Here is a 6,870-nt window from a genome sequence, read left to right as displayed (position 1 = left end):
ATGGCCAACTACTTAGAGACCAAACCTTACACTCACAGGGTATACCCATGCTGACGAATAAAAATCAAGCTGTTGCGAAAATGTGTGTGTGTGTGTGTGTGTGTGTGTGTATGTGAGTTCTTTGATGGGAGGGAGGAAGTGAAGAGGCAAGTGTGTGGGAGAGAGGTGGGGTTTTGTGAGGTTTGGGGTTAGACCAAAAGTCTATACAAGTAACCAGACATTGGCAATAAGGACTGGGTGAGGTCTGAGCACTGAAGACCAGTTTCTTCTTAACACCATCCCACAGGCAAAGAAGGAAAAGGTCTGGTGTTTCTGCATGTGTTTACAGGGGATTGGTGGGGCACCAATATCAGGGTGTTGATTGCAGGAATGTATATTGGGTGAAGTATGTGGGGTGGTAGTGCCAACCCCCTCCAAAAGGCAGACAAATACACCAAATAATACATAACTTCTAGGCCACCTACCTCATAGTGGTGTCTGTTGCATACTGTAAGCAACTAAAGGCCTCCAAAAGGACCAAAAATCTCACTAAAAGTCAATGACAGCAACCCCAAGGACTGAAATCGTATGTGAAGGCTACAAACCCAGCACTGATTAAACTACCTTCTTGTTAAGAAAACTTAGGATGGGACAGTTGGCTACTAAGGAAGGGGCAGCAGGAGTAGTATACCCCTGGTGCAAGTAAGAAAGGGGAGCATTGTCTGCAGACAGTTTTTTAATTAACCCTTTTATTTTTAGATCATTGTAGTTTCACATGCAGTTTTAAGAAATAATACAGGTAGAACTTATGTGCCCTTTACCCAATTTTCCACGATGGTAACATCTTCCTTCCAAAAGTATAATACAGTATCACAACCAGAATATTACGTTGCCATTTTTTAGACACTCACTTCCCTCCTGTTATGAACTGAATATTTGTATCCCCTAAAAGTCATACATTGAAGCCTTAATCCCCCAATGTGATGGTATTTAGAGGTGGGGCCTTTGGGAGGTAATTGGGTTTGGATGAGGTCATGGGGTGGAACACCATAACGGTATTGGTGCCTTTATAAGGGGATGAAGAGACCCAAGCTTGCTCTCTCTGCCATGTGAGAATACAGCAAGAAGGCATCTGTCTGCAAACCGAAAGGAGGGCCCTTACCATTAACCAAATCGTCGGCACCTTAATCTTGAACTTTGCAGCCTCCGGAACTATGAGAAGTAAATTTCTGTTAAGCTCTACAGTCTATGATATTTTGTGATAGTATATTGAGCTGACTACATCTTCCATACCTACCTCCTCCTTCTTAACCCCTGGTGACCACTCATCTTTTCTCCATTTTTATAATGTCGCCATTTCAAAAATGTAATATAAATAGAGTAATATAGTACGTAAATTTTGGGGATTGTTTGCTTCCCCTTAACCCAATTCTCTGAAGCTTCGTCCAAGTTGTTGTACATATCAACGGTTCCTATATATTTTTTAACTTTTATTTATTTTAAGTGTGTTTTTCCAGAACCCATCAGCTCCAAGTCAAGTAGTTGTTTCAAGGTAGTTGTGGAGGGTGCAGCTCACACTGGCCCATGTGGGGATCGAACTGGCAACCCTGGTGTTAGGAGCATTGCGATTGTGCTCTAACCAACTGAGCTAACCAGCTGCCCCTCAACAGTTCATTTGTTATCATTCAGTAGTATTCCATGGTTTAATCATTACACCAGATGAAGGACATTTGGGCTGTTTCCAGGATGTTGGTTATTAAGAATAAAACTGTTATGAGCATCTATATACAGGTTTTTGAGTGGACAAAATGTTTTATTTTTCTCAGATAAACGTACAGGAGTCCTGTTGCTGGGTTGCATGATAACTGCGTGTTTAGTGTTTTAATTAATAGACTATTTTTTAGAACAGTTTTAGATTTATAGAAAATTGAGCACATAGTACATAGATTTCCCACATACTCCCCTTTCCCTTCAGTTTCCCATGCTATTAACATCTTGCATCAATGTTGTACACAATTGAAGAAATAATGGCTGAAAACTTCCCAAATTTGGTAAAAACATACATTTACAGATTCAAGAAGCCCAACTAAGCAACAGAAATAGTAAATGTCTGGGTTATATATTTTATCCTTGAGTTCTTTAAAGTATGAACGACATTTAAAGCAAAAATTATAATATCTGGGGGGTTTCGATGTATGTAAGTACCATACACATAACTATAACATAAGAAAGTGCAAAGGGGTCTATAAATTGTATGGCTTCTACATGTTACTTGAAGTGTGATATTAACTTTAAACAGGCTATAAAAGATTACATATGTACATTATAATCTTTAGAGCCACCATTCGAAAAGTGGGATTTCTGGTTGCTGGTTCACATGTAAGGAGCTTGGAAGTCGCCAGTCTATCTTAACAACAGGTAAAAAGCTGAACAGACTGAAAAATCAACTCTTCTTGAATATATATGGACAAATAAGGACATGAAAAAATGAAGTATCATTTGTCAATTTGGAAACGTAATTTATAATCACAATGAGAATCACTATACATCTATTAGAATGACTAACATTGAAAACACACACACACACACACACACACACACACACACACACATACACGATGCCAAAAAAAATGTATACACATTTTAAGAAAGGAAAAAGATGATATTAAAATAACCACTTTGAGCACCTCTTGTCACTGCAGAAGTTAAACGTGACTTGTATTCATCTTTTGTTGTCGGTATATATTGAGTATTACAAGTTTAATACAGTTTTTTCCTTTCTTGAAATGTGTATACATTTTTGGGCACTCTGTGTATATATATGAGCTGATGAGCCATGTACTGGTGAGGTTATAAAGCTACTAGAATCCTCATCCATTGCTGGTGGAAATGCAAACTGATGCTGCCAGTTTGGAAGACAGTTTGGCGGGATTTTTCAAGTTAAACATACACGTCTCATGTGACCTGCAATCCTACTCCTAGGTATTTCCCCAAGTGAAGTGAAAACACATGTTCATACAAAAACCTCCGTGTGAATGTTTATAGCAGCTTTTTCATAATTGTCAAACAAAAACTAGAAACAACCCAAACATCCCTCAACTTGGGAATGAATAAATAAACTGTGACACATCCACCCAGTGGAATACTACTCAGTAATAAAAAGAACGACGGTAATAAAAAGAACAACAACGTGGATGAATCTCAAATGCATTATGCTGAGTGAAAGAAGCCTGTGTGAAAAGGCTACGTACTCTGTGATTTCATTGCTATGACAAATAGCAAAACTGTTGGGATGTAGAATGGATCAGTGGTTGCCAGGGGTTTTGTGTGTGTGGGCAGGAGGTTTGACTACAAAGGGGTAGCATGAGGTAACCTTTTTTGGTTACCTCTTTTTTTTGGTTACCTTTTTTTTGGTGACCTTTTGTTTTGGTGACCTTTTTTTTGGTGACCTTTTTTTAGTTATGGAACCGTTCTGTGTCTTGGATAAGGTAGTGGTTGTGTGACTGTGTGCTAATGACTGTCAAAGCTCATCAAACTGTACACCAGAAGAGTGAATTTTTCTGAATGTAAATAAAATAAATTTAAATTTAAAAATTACAATTGGAAAAAATACTCTCTTGTTGGTTTTTGAATACAAGTTTGTGAGGAAGCAAGGGTGGATGTAAGTAGACCAGTTAACAAGTTATCTCAATATTACACATGAGAGATAATGGCAGACTGGGCCAGGGTCGTGACAGAGGAAGTGGATCAGAGCAGACAGGAGGCCAAGAGTTGGAAGAAAGATAATATGTTGATTTGAGATCATTATTGTGGAATAAGTTCTGTCTGTATTTGAGATGTCAAGGTAGAGATGGTCCACAGTGACTTGGATATTCAGACTTGGTGCTCACGGGGAAAGGTCTGGGAACCCATCAACTTGGAAGTTTCATTAATGTATGAAATATGTTCCTGACCTTATTTGGCTGTCTGTTGCATTTGACAGTTCCCCTCTGCCTCTTTCTTGAATCCCTCTGCTCTCTTAACTTCTGTGACACTGCACCATCCTGGTTCTCCTCACATTTCTGTCTTTTTTCCCAGTCTTCGTTGTGGAATCCTCTTTGTCTATCCAATAAATATTTCTCAAGAACCTACTATGTGCAAGGTGTAATACTAGGTGTTGAGGATGCGACAGTAAATAAGAGCCACTCCCTGGCCAGAAGGAGTATATGATCTAGTGAACTCTTCCTTGGCCTGCCCTTTAAATGATGGCATCCCCAGGCTGCTGCCCACTGCTCTTTTTGGCATCATACACTCTCTGACCTGTCTGAACCCAGCCTAGTAATCCTTCATGTTTACCCTCTGGACTGGTCTTTAGTCTTTGATAAAGAGAGCCATACTTATCCTGAGACTACTGGAACTGATGTCCAAGTGGTGGCACTTACACCTACAAGGTTCTAGGTATTCTCCCACATCCTGAGCAGTCATCTCTTTGGTCAAAGTCAGCTTATTCCTTGAGGAAAATGTTGGAGCTCCTTCCTTACTACTGCATCAGTCAGTACCCCTTGAGCCCCGGATGACAGCTAACCTGAAACATGCCTACCTTACCTCGCCCACCTCCTGCCTGCTTCCTGCCTCTACCCACCCTGTTCCAGGAATACAGGCGTACCATTGGGAAGGCAGCCACATTCATGACCAAGGCTGATATTTCTGCTTCTCTCAGACCCCAGCCCATGCCAGGAACAAACACCCTGCCTAAGCTGGAGCTTTTAGCCACTTAGGCACAGATATACCTTTGACTACATGCTGCTCTGTCCATTCGGCATTTGGCTTTTGTAAATCAGCTTTAATGCTCTATAAGCCATGAGTGTCTTCAGTCAAGGCTCCCCACAACCTTCTATAACAAGGACTTAAGATTTCTAGTGTGTGTGTGTGTGTGTGTGTGTGTGTGTGTGTGTGTGTGTGTGTGTGGAAATCCAGCTGACTTGGTCCAGGGTTTGAATTTGCCACCTCTAAGAAGCTCCACCATCCATTTTTGGAGGGTAAAAGGAAGGTGCTTATTTTCTCAAACAGGGATGGAGAAATTGGACTCATTTAGTCCCCAAGTGGTTTGGGTTCCCAACTGTGGACCACATTATCAGCACTTCAGTCAGAAAGTATTTGAAATATAGTTCTGTTCCAAATGTATTCAGATCATCCAGTGGAGAGAGGCAAGCTAATGGGCACATTAATTCCCCCATCATCAAGTTGTGTTTATTCATTTTCCTGCATTAAGCTCAAATATCAGAGAAGAGAGTAACTAAACCCTATTATCTCCCCAGCTTGTGGAAATATCTCCGTCCCCCTCTTCCTGCAGGGTGCTGTACATGTTTCCATGCTTAATGGAGCCATCGGCAGGAGCAGAGTTGCCATTCATTTGGGGCCGCACTTGCTGAAGACATAATACACTGTTAGGTCCCAAGTAAAGACCTCGCCATTTAACTGAGCTTCAGGGCTCATTGGCCTTGGAAGCTGCTCAGTTGCCTTTCACTTTAATTTTTGTTGCCAGAGAACAAACACCACGAAACTCAATAAGTTTCCCTTTATGCCTTGGCTGCCAGGAAGCCGCCAGCCAAAGAGAATGCCTCATGCAACCCCCGTACCCGCTGTCTCTGTAGTAGCAGGGAACGCTGCCTAAATTTTTTAGCCTTAATTGTCCCACTGGGCATTGTGTTTTGGCCTCTAGGTGGCCCCAGAACATCTAAGATGAAGAGGAAGGGGCCTGAATAATACATCCATCAGCATTGGCAGGATGCTCATGAGTCTAGGTCTCAGTCAAGTACGTTCAAAACAGACTCAAAAAGAGGTTGTCCCTGGCCTTTGAGATCTGACCTCTGTTCATCTTCCAGGTTCACCTTTCTCTAATTTCCCCTTCATTCATTCCACACTGGACACGTGTGTCTTCTCTTTCTCTAATGCACCAAGCTCTGTCCTGTGTTGGGCCCCTTACTCATACTGTTCCATTTCCTTAATATACCACTCAACTCTGCTGCCAGACCATCCTCAACCAACTCTCCGATGACTCCTGTTCCATCCTTTAGGTTTCAACTTGTTAAAATATGCTTTTGTTAGAGAGGCCTTCGCTGACCTGCCCAAACTGGTAAGATACCCTTTTTATTCTCTTTCATAGCACCCTATGCTTTTCCTTCAGAGCACCTATCACATTTGCAATTATTTTGGTAATTTTCTGTTAAATGGATCTCTCTTACAATAGGCTATAAGTTCTAGGAAGTCAGCAACTGTGTTGGTGTTCTTCTCTGCTGTATTCCCAGTGTCTTCTCTGCTGTATATACTAGAAGCTCAGTATCTATTTATTGAATGAATGAATGAATGAATGAATGAAATAACTGACTACTTGGAAGTTCAGGCAGAAATGTCAATCATGGAGGTAGATAACCAAAGAGCAACAATATAGATTTACCCCTACATTACCCACACACCCTACGTACTCAGGGCTCTTATAGTTCCATTTCAGCCAGAAGGCAGATCACAGGAAGCCTTCTTCCCACTGAGCTCTGGCTCAGAAGTCAGAAATTCTTGATTCTTTTTCCAGTTCTCTCACTTACTAGTTTTGTGATCCTAGACAAGCCTTTTGCACCTTTGGGCCTCAGTTTTCTCCTCTGATAAATGGGAATAGTAATTCTTGTCCTGCCTACCTCACAGTACTGTGGTACTAATCCAGGGAGGCAAGATATCCAAGGCACATTTGTAAACAGCGATGCACATTCTTAAACAATGTGCATAGTAGGTAAAGAAGGCTATCACCATCCATGTGCCACCTCAATTGTCACTGTTATTTTCATCAAAGATTTCCTCAAGGTTCCCCAACATCAGGCATGTGCAATGCTCTGGAGTGAGTCGATTGCTACTTGTGCA

This window comes from Rhinolophus hipposideros, assembly GCF_964194185.1.
Source record: "Rhinolophus hipposideros genome assembly, chromosome: X".
Classification (NCBI taxonomy): Eukaryota; Metazoa; Chordata; class Mammalia; order Chiroptera; family Rhinolophidae; genus Rhinolophus; species Rhinolophus hipposideros.
This window is presented reverse-complemented; position numbering follows the sequence as displayed.